Genomic DNA, 13,252 nt, shown 5'->3' with positions numbered 1-13,252 from the left:
ATTCTTCTAAGAGAAAGATCATTAGAGCTTTGATAAATCACTAACACTTTGAGCAAGAGCACCTTCTATTCCTAAATATCTGACAAACCACAATGAACCAGAACACTACTTTTTGCAAGACACAAGTTCCCTTACACCTTCTCCACGTTTTTTCTGCCTACACATTTAAAACGTTACTAAACTCAGCTATTTTTCCCATCATAGATTTAAAATTTTGCTCTTCCCTCTTAACTGAGTTAAAAGTTAAGTAAAAGGGCTATTTTAATAACCCTTTGCCACAGTTAGTATTGTATATGTTTACTAAAATAAAAGATATACTATTTGAACAAAGTCACTGAACATTCCACTTTTAGCCAATTGTTTTGGTGTTATGTAGATAAGCCCGAGTCTTGACTACCTCCTAATATTCTTGAAGTTATTAAGTAGATAAACTTACTTTTTTTTTTTTTTTTTTTTTTTGAGACGGAGTATCACTCTGTGGCCCAGGCTGGAGTGCAGGGGCACTCTCTGGGCTCACTGCAATCTCTGCCTCCTGGGTTCAAACGATTCTCCCGCCTCAGCCTCCCCAGTAGCTGGGGCTGCAGGTACCTGCGACCTCGCCCCTCTAATTTTTGTATTTTTATTAGAGACGGGATTTCACCATGTTGGCCAGGCTGGTCTCGAACTCCGGAGCTCAAGTGATCCCCCACCCCCCGCCTTGGGCACCCGAAGTGCTGGGATTACAGGTGTGAGCCGCTGTCCCCAGCCCAATGAAGTTAACAACAACAACAAAAAAAAATACAAGCAAATCTCAGCCAGGTGGGGTGACTCACACGCGTAATCCCAGCACTTTGGGAAGCCCAGGCGGGTGGATTGGTTGAGCCCAGGAGTTGGAGACCAACCTGGCCAACAGGGCAAAACCCCGTCTCTACTAAAAATACAAAAATTAGTAGGGCGTGGTGGCGCAGCCCGTAGTCCCAGCTACTCCGGAGACAGGTTGGAGGATCGCTTGAGCCCGCGAGATGGAGGTTGCAGTGAGCCGAGATCAACCACTGCACTTCAGCCTGGGCAACAGAGTGAGACTCGGTCTCAAAAAATTAATTAAAAGCAAATCTTATTCTGAATGTTCTAGAGCAATGCTGTCCAACAGAACATTTTACAATTATACAAAATTCTATTTCTGTGTTGACTATGCAGCCACGAGCCATCTGTGGCTACTGAGTGCTTGAAATATAGTTAATGCAACTGAAAAACTGAATTTTTAATATAAAAATGTAAATAACCACATAAGCCTATTGGCTACCATATTGAACAGTATATGAACATGAACATGGGGTCGTTGGATAACTTTCATAAGGTCCATACAACTCCTTGAAATTGTGCACAAAATTGTGTGTGTTGATTTACTTTGTACCTAGGTTTCATCAAATTTTCAGAGGTAACTCTGACCTCAGAAAGGTTAAGAACTACTATAGTAGGGTGGGGCGCAGTGGCTCACCCCTGTAATCCCAGCACTTTGGGAGGCCGAGGCGGGCGGATCACGAGGTCAGGAGATCGAGACCATCCTGGCTAACACGGTGAAAACCCGTCTCTACTAAAACTACAAAAAATTAGCCGGGCCTGGTGGCGGGCGCCTGTAGTCCCAGCTACGCGGGAAGCTGAGGCAGGAGAATGGTGTGAATCCAGGAAGCAGAGCCTGCAGTGAGCCGAGATCACACCACTGCACTCCAATCCAGCCTGGGCCACAAAGTGAGACTCCATCTCAAAAAAAAAAAAAAAAAAAAAAAAAGAACTGCTATAGCATAAGCAATATGGGCTTTATGTTTCCTGACACAAAGTTAAAACTAGAAACACGGTGATTTTTTTTTTAATGTTTTAAGAAAATATGCAAAATCTTCAACAAAACTAATAATTTCCTAAAGTTGAATTCAAATAATGCATTATACAATTCTATAATCAACATGTATTCCTCTTTTTCTTTTAAAAAAAAAAAAGCTTTTTATTTTTTAAAAATGTAGATTTACATGCAGTTGTAAGAAATAGATCCTGTATACCCTTCATCCCTTTACCTAGTTTCCCCAGTGGTATCACCTTGTATAACAATAGTACAATATCACAACCACGAAATTGAAGTTGATACAATCCACCCACCTTATTCGAATTTCACTAATTTTACATGCAATTATATGCATGTTCTACACAATTTTAAAACATGTGTAGGTTCATGTGACTATCACCACAGTTAAGATTTAGAACAATTCCATTGCAACAGAGCTCCCTCGTATTGTCCCTTTATAGCCAAAAGGACCTCCACCCCATAACCCCTTATTAACTCTGGGCAACCACTAATCTGCTATTAATATAATTTTATCATGTCAAAAAATGTTGTATAAATTGAATTTTATTATACGTAAACTTTTTGGGATTGGCTTTTTTTCATTCAGTATAATTATTGGGAGATTCATCCAGATTGTTGCATATATTAATAGCTCCTTTCTTTCTATTGCTGAGTGATATTCCATGGTATAGATGTACCACAGTTTGTTTTACCATTCACTCACTGAAGGATATTTGGGTTGTTTCCAAGATTTGGCAATTATGAATGAAGCTGCTGTGAAAATTTGTGAACGGGTTTTTGTGAAAGTAATTTTTCATTTTTCTGAGATAAAGGTCCATGACTGAAATTGGTAAGTTGGATGTTAGTTTTATAAGACACTGCCAGACTCTTTTCCAGATTGGCCATGCCATTTCACATTCCCACCAAAAAAAATGTACGTATGATCCAGTTCCTCCACATCCTTGACAACATTTGGTGTAGACACATTTTTTTTTTTTAATTTTAGCCTTTCTGGTAGGTATGCAGTGATATCACATTGTGATTTTCATTTGCATTTCCCTGGCTAATGACATTTAACATCTTTTCATATGCTTATTTTCCATTTGTATTTCCTCTTTGGTGAAATGTTTATTCATGTCTTTTATAATCAGACACAAGCATCCAAAATAGGAAAAAGTTCTTTTTACATGGGAATTCAAGTAATCAGTGGATAATATGGTTTTACAAAAGAATGAAATGCTGTTCAATGGGGATTTTTTTAATTGGCTGTCTGCTAAGACAGATGCCCTAACATTAACTCTTACTTACCCCAGTGAAGATGTTTTTGTGGAGGACTAGGAAAATAGGATCAGGAACAACACTTGCCTTTCTGATACCTTGACTGTAGACAGAATTGAGAGAATACAACTGGAGATAAAAGAGAGTTTTTGGCAGGTATCGGATTCAATAATTTCATGAATGCATTTTCTAGCAAGTATCTGTAGTGCAGATATTTTATGTCCTTGGTATGCTTTGGATATATTTAGATGTAGTTTGTTGCCTTGTTTTAGGAGTCCAAGTTGTATACTCACCTGGACAGAGAGCTGTCTACTACAGTTCAGGCAGGCAACAGAATTACCTGCAGGCTAACCTACTCTTCTCCTCATAAAAAAGATTGAATAAAAAGCCTACAATGACAGTCCACTGCCCAGTGAATCAAGACCAACTCCAAAATATGTCATTCAAGGTCAACAAAGCCTTAACCTACCTTTTCTGCCCGATCTCCCACTACTCCTCCTCTTGTACTCTAACCAAATGAAAATACTGTTTTCCAAATCCGCTCTGCTCTGTCCTGACTCTGAGCTTTTGTTACCGCTGTATCCTTTACTGAAATACCTTCCCTCACCATTTGTGTCTATCAAAATCCTATCCCACTTATTCCTCAAGGCCTTGCTCAGATGTTACTTTCTTCATGAAACAGCCCCTACTTCCTTGAGTCAGAAGCAAACATTCCTGCCTCTATTCTAGCACAGGACTTTGTACTTCCTCACAGCACTTATCTCTCTGACCACTCTTTTGTTTAAATGCCATGCTAATGCAATAACATGGATGAATCTCAACTGCATTTTGCTAAGTGAAAGAAGTCAGACATAAAAGGCTACATGTATATGACAATCCAGAAAAGGCAAAAACCACAGGGAAAGAAAACAAGTGAGTAGTTACCAGGGATTAAAAGTAGGAGGGAATTTTGACTATAAAGGCATAGCATGAGGGAGTTTTTGTGGTAATGAAACCGTTCCATATCTTGATTGTGGTGGTGGCAGTTAAATGACTGTATATATTTGTAAAACCTTATATAAACATATACTATAAAGGGTGAATTTTACTCTATGTAAATTATACCTTAACAAAAATGTTAGGAAAAAAATCATACCAGCTAGGCAGCAAATTAGATAGCCTGCCCTCAAATTCTTTTACTTGCTCTTCTTGCCCAATCATTTACTTGCTCTTCAAGTGATGTGCCAAAGTAAGATCTGTGGCTACAAAGAAGATACATGGTCCCTTCTCTCAAGAAAATGTCTCTAATGAAGGAGATAGGCATGTAAGCAAATAAATGCAATATAATATGAAAGATGCTATATATATTGTAAGTATGTGTAAAATACAGTGAAGAGGTAAAGGAGGAAGTGGTCAGATTGACTTAGATTGTTGAAAGTCTAGAATTCCAAGTTAAGAAATTTATATATTGCTGGGCATGGTGGCTCACACCTGTAATCCCAGCACTTTGGGAGGCCGAGGCGGGCAGATCACGAGGTCAGGAGATCGAGACCATCCTGACTAACACCGTGAAACCCCATCTCTACTAAAAATACAAAAAAATTAGCTGGGCGTGGTGGCGGGTGCCTGTATTCCCAGCTACTAGGGAGGCTGAGGCAGGAGAATGGTGTGAATCCAGGAGGTGGAGCTTGCAGTGAGCCGAGATTGCATCACTGCACTCCAGCCTGGGCAACAGAGTGAGACTCTGTCTCAAAAAAAAAAAAAAAAAAAAAAAAAAGAAAAAGAAAAAGAAATTTATATTTTATTCAATATGCAATGAAAAGTGACATAATCATACCTAGGTTTTAGAAAGCATAATCTGGCTATAATATGAAGGATGATTTGGAATAGGGAAGAGACTAAAATCAATTAGAAGGCTATTTACAATAGTCTAAAAAATTTAATATCACTTCTCTTCTCCAGTAGTAGACAATTGAGATCAGACTACGCTTTCAATTAAAGCTTATTATTGCTGATAATCTAGATACATTTAAGTAAAAACAAAGAGAGGACCCACAGATCTTTTCTTGATACAGTTTACTCCCAGTAAACTGAGATCTTTAATGGGGGGACCTAGTCACATTCATCTTTTTATCTTCCCCAGCAAATTTGTAGGACTTTGTAGACAGCAGAAGCTCTAAAAATGTTTTTTCTAATGAATAGAGTGGATGAATTTTATTTTAAATCACTGAAACTCCAAAATAGAAAATTGTAATTCCTCTATGCCCAATGATAGTTATTGCTTACAATTTTATGTTAGAAATCCCAGGGGGTTAAGGTTGATAAAAATGTTTTATTCCTTAATTTGTATACTTAATGTAGAGATTAAGTGGGATTAGTCTAGCACATTTTTCCCTAGCAATACTGTTTTATTGAAAGTCTGTTCTTTGCTTATTCACTGCTGCCTATTACAACTTGCAATGAGTGACAAGGGTAAGATCCTGTTGCAAACAGGATGATAGCAGGTAGTATAAATCTACTCTTTAGTAGACTGCTCTTAAGCAATTGATTATTGCCTCTGTCTTATAACTTGGAAACTACCTAAAATGCCATACATGGGGCATATTGAAAGCACTGACATGTTAGCCTGCTTACTGGAATGTGTGTACTGAAGAGTTTTTATTCTGTTTTAAATCTAATCAATAGAAGGCCCTAAAACCAGGAGGGAGCTATGCCCTAAACACCGTACAGAGGCCAAACATATGCTCTCATCAGGTCTCTAAATACCTCCATCATCACCTAAGAAAACTAAGACATTTAGCGAACTAGTGGGATCATTGAAGATAAATTTAATGAGCCTCTTCTTCAAACAAACAAGAGCTTCAGGGTTTCAATTTCTTCCCTCTTTTTCCCCTCTCAAAAAGCAAACATTGCTGAGCCACTTCATTGCCTCTCATAAAAGACTTTCTGTGGCTCTAGATTCGACAACATTCAGAATATTCAGCAGTCACAGATTTCTGTGTCTGAACTAGTTTACTATGAAGAAGATAAAATATTTTGATGTTATCTGCACCCAAAGTTGCACAGAGACAGCTTAGAAAAAAATGTACCTCCCTCCACCCCCCAGCTAATTGGAAGATTGTTGGCTAAGGGTAATGTGATTTTATAGATGCCAGGGTGTGCTCTGATTCAATGCATCTGGACATTATTTTTTTCCTTTTGATGTTCCCGTTAGTATTTTTCCCCATTAAAGTTCTTGTACTTTATATTGCATGATTTGTGGTGAAGTCAAAACCAAAGTCATTTTTGTAGCCATAAAATACCTTACTGTTGAAGGCCTGCTTGTTCCTTGCCTGTTTCCTGCTACCAACATAACCATAACACTTGTCTAATTCTGGTGGGACAGAACTTAATTACTGTGTGAATCATGAGTGGCAAGGCAGCCAATTTCAGTTGTCCCAACTACGTGCTAGCACCTGGTCACTTATTGCCAGATACTTGTTTACTCCGAGTTATTGATCAAGTTTGAGTCCTGGGCAGCTGCCACTAATCCTAATGCATATAGTTGGCAGCTGCGAATTTGTGACTTTGCCCCTTGGAAACAAAGGCGGCCTTTGCCCACACTCATGAAGACTTTAACTTCTAACGGGTAAGTCTTAGCTTAATACGTGATTGTGATTACATACAATAGAAGGACATTTATTCATAAATTGTTTTTTCAGGAGCCCCAGCCTTACTAGAAATTATCAAATTAGGTTTTTATCAGAAAAGAATCCCATTGCCTGTAGATTTAAAAAAAATTACTGCCCATGAGCATTTTTTTTGTTTTGTTTTGTTTTTTGAAACAGAGTCTCTCTCTGTTGCCCTGGCTGGAGTACAGTGGCATGATCTCAACTCACTTCAACCTCCATCCCCTGGGTTCAAGTGATTCTCCTGTCTCAGCCTCTCGAGTACCTGGGATTACAGATGTGCTCCACCATACCCAGCTAATTTTTGTATTTTTAGTAGAAATGGGGTTTCGCCATGTTGGCCAGGCTGGTCTCCAACTCCTGATCTCAGGTGATCCACTTGCCTCAGTCTCCCAAAGTGCTGGGATTACAGGCGTGAGCCACTGCACCTGGCCATGGGCACTTTTAATAACTTAATTTCTCCCTAATTTACCAAGCTGATTTTATCCATGCCTGAGAGGTCCACTTCCTTCTACAGCTCTTCTCTCATTTGTCCTAAGCAATGGCAAGATCACAGATATTTGTTTTAGATATGCTATCTGATTTGTTAGGTTTTCATCTAATGGAATATTAAGTGATTCAAAATATATCTGTTCAATTTTTTGTCACTGGTATTGCTATTTTAGTTGAGAAAGAAGAAACAGAGACTCCCTCAATGTCACATAACCAGTTAACAGCAGAGTTAAAAATAGGAACAGAGACTAAAATGGGGGGGATTCTGCGGATCTAGTATACTAAGTGTCATACTGGATCTGATGAAGGGATTGGAAATGAACCTCAAATACGTGGTCATATTTGCAGGGCTTAGTTCATTAAAAACATTTTCCTCTCCCACTTTCCCCAAATAATTGTTTTTCTTTCTTTAATAAGATATACAGAAATTATCTTGTGGTCACAGGTTTAATTCTTTTAGAATCTTCACCTTATTGGAAACCTGAAAAGGAAAGATAGGAGACTGCATGAGACGAGATGTTTCCCAAGTAGGTTTGCCCAATACCAGAATGGGGAGTAAAGACCACTCATCTCCATAGTTCCTTCCAGCACCTCCCTTGCTCAAACTTGCCCCCATACCTTGGGACTTTCCCCACTCTTTGTCTCTCTCCTTCTCAGCAATCTGTGATCCTCTCAATCACCTCCCTAAACTCAAGATAGCTAATTTGATCTCCCAGTAGCAATCAAGTGCATACAATTTAGCTCAGGTTTCTGCAATGCCCTCCACCAACACAATTTCTTTCTTTCTTATTTAAAAATATATATTTTTTATTTTTTGTAGAGACAGGGTCTCGCTGTGTTGCCCAGGCTGGTCTCAAACTCCTGGACTCAAGCAACTCTCCTGCCTCAGCCTCTCAAAATGCTGGGATTACAGGCATGAGCCACCACACCCGGCCTCATAATCTCTGTTATCTAGGATTTCTGGGGCTGCTCAGCAGGAGTCTGGTGAGGGGGTTCTTAGCATGGTAAAATGTGTGGCTGACAAACACCCATTTTTTCCACCTTGTAATAATATTCTCCCTATGTATGTGTAGAGGTAGTACAGCAGAATGAAAACAACATGGAATTTGGAGTCATATATACCCTTGTGAATTCCAACTCCACCACCTACCAGCCGTGTGACCTTCAGCAAGATACTTCATTTTTCTGAGTCTCATTTTCCTCATCTGAAAAAAATGTAATTTATAATAGGATATCATTGCCTGTTGTGAAAATCAAATGATATCATTAATATATGTAAAGTACCTGGCCCATAGTAGGATCTCAATGGTAGTTTTTGAAGTTATGGATATGAAAAGATTGTTCTTAGTTTTAGATATAGCGTATCTACTGTTTGTAAAGCCACTCTCTGTAATTCTGTCCTTTCTTTGGGTGCATGAAAGCTTTGCTTTAAAAAAAAATCCCCTGTTTCCTAATGGCTATATACTAACTTGAGCTGACTGAGGCTTAGTCTTCATTTGCAAGTGACGTTATGTTATTTGGAAGTATGCTGTTGGCATCATGCTTTGGCTTTTCATTTTGTTTTGTTGGCTGCTGCTTCTCTCCATACACCCACTATTTTCTTCTTGCTATCCATAGAGCAGCTGCCTGGAGTGGAGATTTATTGTCATCCCTTGTCTACACATTCTCTATACCTATGTTGTCAAGCTGTGTATCCAGCATCACTTAGATGCCAGGATACTGTTTGTCCCAAGTTGTGCTTTGCCATTCATTTAATGGTGAGAAGCCAGATGTAATGTCTCATTTCTTGCAAACATATTAAAGCCTGAACACTATCGTCCACCTCAACATCTCTATAGAGACAGTGTGATGGGAAACTAAATCTGCCACAATGGTTCCCTACTGTTGCTCCTGCAGGATGCTGCTCTGCTTATCAGTTCATCATTAGATAGTGAAGTGCTCAGGGCAGCTTTCAGTTTAGTATTGCTGATACAAATATTTGGCAGGGTAGGCCTTTGTGGTAGGATTTGAAGAATTCAGAAAGGCTCCTGGCCCATATATATCTTCCTTAATGGTCACAGTGCCTGAAACGCATACAAGAGACATTTCACTTGAACTTTCTCTTTTTGGTATAAAGCAACATCCAAATGCGAATGGCGTTCTCCAGAGGGAAAATAGTTAACTCATTGTCAGCTATTAATACTTGAGTCAGAACGGCATTGGAATCCTTCTTCTGTTCCTAGCTATATGCGTTTTGGCAGGTTGCTGTAATTCTCTCTGGGCCAGTTTTCCCTTCTGTAAAACTGGGGTTAATAGTAGATACTTGGGAAGATTAAATGAGATAATACATATAAAACATATAGTAAATGCTCAATGAACAGTAGCTGTTATTAGTCTTAGAGAGAGTAGGACTCCGAGGGAATATATTTGGGACTAGTAAATTTGGTTTGTCAGATACAAGGTGAAGTCTGGTATAGGGGGACTGCTCAGAGAAAAGGCCCTGGTGGAGTAGTGATATGGCCATGTAGTAGCATGGAAACTCTGGGGGCCTGGGTTTGGAAGGGGAGGGTGGAAAGAAGAAGAAGGACTGAAACAGGCTCAAACTATACTTACGTTAACTTCCCAGCAAGAAAAGTATAGTCTTACTCAGGATGGGATGCTTTGTGAGGTAGTGAGCTCTGACAGTGGGAGTGCTCAAGCAGATGCTGGATGCTAGCTACCTGTCAGGAATACTCTAGTCTACCCTAGGGCTCCTCAAACATATGTACATGCAGATCCCCTGAGGATCATATTAAAGACAGATTCCGAGTCAGTTAGTCTAAGTGGAACCTGTGACTCTGCGTTTCTAACCAGCTCCCTGATGATGCTGATGCTCCTGATCAACAGACCTCACTCTTGGTAGCAAGGCACTGTTATAGTTAGAAAATAACTTACAGTGAAATAGAGGAATATGGTTGGGGAAAGCCAGTGGGTTACCCAGGCAAGTCTCCATAGAGTGGAAGGATTTTGTTGCAGTCATGATCTACAATCTGGTTCTTACCTTTGTAAGCCTTGAAATTTGATTGGTAATATAACCAGAGACTGGGTTCCTGGGGACTGACTCACACTTAACCAAATTCACAAGAGACCAATATATAAGCCAGAATGCCAACTGATTAATTTATAATGAGAAATACAACTTCCAAGTGGACTAGATACCAGTGTTTGCTAATCAGTGCATTATCTCCCTGTAGGCATATTTACATGAGGAGCTAACTGATAATAAGTAGGGTTGCTTGGTGAGGATGAACTCAGAGCAAGGGGAGTTCATAGGATGATTTTAATGACTCACATTATCAAGCTATGGTAGTCTGATACCTCCATTCCACAATTGTCTAGAACTCCAGAATAGTTCTGGAGATATTGGCCTCCTCACTAGTCTCTTTTTCATCAGTCTTGTCCTCATACAATCCATATGATCTCTTTAAGTTCAAATCTGATCATACCATTCATTTGCTCCATTGACTTCAATAGAAATTCACAATTTTAAACTTATTATTACAAAATGTTTAAAATACTGTATAAAAAAAGTTGGAAAAAGAAAGTACAATGAGCACCCATATACCTACCATCTAGATTTATCACCTGTTGTCATCTTGCCATATTTGCTTTATGTATGTGTATATACATGTGCATGCATATTGAGTCCATACTATTTAATATAATTTTCTGGCCAGGCCAGTGGCTCACGCCTGTAATCCCAGGACTTTGGGAGGCCAAGGCAGGAGGATCACGAGGTCAGGAATTCGAGACCAGCCTGGCCAACATGGTGAAACACCATCTCTACTAAAAATACAAAAATTAGCTGGGCATGGTGGCACACACCTGTAATCCCAGCTACTTGGGAGGCTGAAGCAGGAGAATCGCTTGAACCTGGGAGGCAGAGGTTGCAGTGAGCCAAGATCATGCCATTGCACTCCAGCCTGGGCAACAAGAGCAAAACTCCGTCTCTTTTTTTTTGCAACTTTACATCCCAACCATACCAAACTACTGAATGCTAGTTCCCTGAATGTTCTTTGGAGTTCTCATATAATACACTCTTGCCTATGCCTGAAAATCCTTACTCTCTTTGCTTGGGTCACTCCATTTGTACTTAAAGACTCAGTCACACCCGTGTTGCCCTAGCACCTTATACTTTTCTCGGTCATAACATGTATTACACTGTACTGTTATTATCTCTCTGACTGTCTCACTAGACCATGAGCTCATTGAGGGCAAGGACTGTTTCTTTTGTCTCTCTACACCCCTGTCTCTCCCATGCTTTGCACTTAGCAGGTGTTCAGTAATCAGAAACTCAACTGCCTATCACGCAGTTCTATCTGGTTACATCATAGGCACCTCAAAATCAACACATCTAAAGTGAACTCATCTCTCCTTCTACCCATTCTATACATTTAAAACCCTCCTCCTATATTCCCTGATTGAATGTCATCTAGTCTTCCAAGTCAAAAACCTCAGAGTAATTTCTAACTCCTCCTCTTTCATCCCCCAAACCAAGTCCTGTTGATTCTACCTCCAAAGAACATTTCCATTCTGCCCACTTCTCTTCATGTCCACTACCTGTCTATCCAAGCCACCTTCATCTCTCACCTGTAGCACTGCCAGCCATCTTCTGTATGGGCTCCCTGCTGCTATTCTTATTCCCTCCAATCTATTATTCACAGAGAAGGATCTCTAAACTTCAGATCTGATTCTGTTACTCCCTGATTAAAACCTAATTATATTACTCCTTGTTTTTGGATAAAGTCTAAACTCCCTAGCTTTACCCAAAGGACTCTCAAGAACTGACCCTCATGTACCTCTCCAACACGATCTGTTACCACTGTCCCTCTGTTACTTTAGGCTCCAACCATTTTGCATTTACTGGGCCTATAGTAATTGCAGCTTCCTAACATTTCTTTTTCATATTTCAATGCCTTTCCTTGTGTTGTTTTCTGCCTAGAAAAGTTAACCCTCTCAAACTCAGCCCAGGTGTAACCTCCTCTGGGAAGCTTTTCCTTACTTCCCAGTCTGGGTTAGGTGCTTGTCTGTTATCCACTACTACCCTGTCATATCTCCATCATAGTGCTTACACTATATACATATGTCACTCTATACTGCACTTATCATCTTACTTGTCCTTCTCATCAAAACTAATTTATGAGCTTCTTGATAGGAGAGTTGATGTCTTATTTGATTTTATACCAAAATGCTCAGCCAATGGCTTATGGCAGATGTACAACAAATATTTGAGAAAGTAATGAATGGATAAACATTAATAAATGTCTCTCTGAACTTCATTTTTGTAGCTATAAAATATCTTCTTTCTTTTGAACACGTTGTCTCTTCAAAGTACAATATATTTGACTGTCATTCAGGTAATATTGATTGAATTTTGAATGCTCTTCACCAGCAAAATCAGACAATTTCTGGAATTGTACCATTTCTTAGAGGTGGTTGGTCCTACCCACTTTTCCCATAGGTAATTTTTATCTCAGAGATTACAATCAGTATTTGGGGGTACCATGCTATTGGTCTCATATACCCACTTTGACCTCTAAAGTGCCTTTCAATACCTAGAGTATATGTTTCACAAAATCGCCCATTTATTTATGTTCTAGGTGTTGTTTGGTATATGATGTTAATTTTCCTCTAGGTTTCTCTCAAGCCATAAGAGTATCAAGTACAGAATTGTTCCATGCTTAATCTTTGGAAATAACATTGATTAAGTAAACGCTGGGCCAGGGATTGAGGGGAGTAATTGATCAGAAATTTAACAAGTGTTGAGCTGCATAAAGTAGATTGTATTTCTTTGAACCGAAAAAGTGGCTAAAACTGAACATCCTGAACATCATTTTCTCTGATATTACCTCAAATTAACAACTTTAATATTATTTTAGAATTGTGTCCCTGAACCTGTTTAATAATTTCAATATTTAACATGTAATTTTTATATATTCCTAAGCATTGTTCTAAGTGCTTTATTACATGTATTGACTCATTTAATCATCTGAAAACTCTG

General features: G+C 39.2%; 1 protein-coding gene across 1 annotated transcript in view; it reads left to right on the top strand.

Annotated features, from left to right (window-relative positions):
• RNF128 (ring finger protein 128) overlaps positions 1 to 13,252 on the top strand; it is a 97,434-nt gene that overhangs the window by 18,288 nt on the left and 65,894 nt on the right. The gene's annotated exons all lie outside the window — the stretch shown is intronic.

The sequence above is a fragment of the Chlorocebus sabaeus genome, chromosome X (genome assembly GCF_047675955.1).
Source record: "Chlorocebus sabaeus isolate Y175 chromosome X, mChlSab1.0.hap1, whole genome shotgun sequence".
NCBI classification, from domain to species: Eukaryota; Metazoa; Chordata; class Mammalia; order Primates; family Cercopithecidae; genus Chlorocebus; species Chlorocebus sabaeus.
This window is presented reverse-complemented; position numbering and strand designations above follow the sequence as displayed.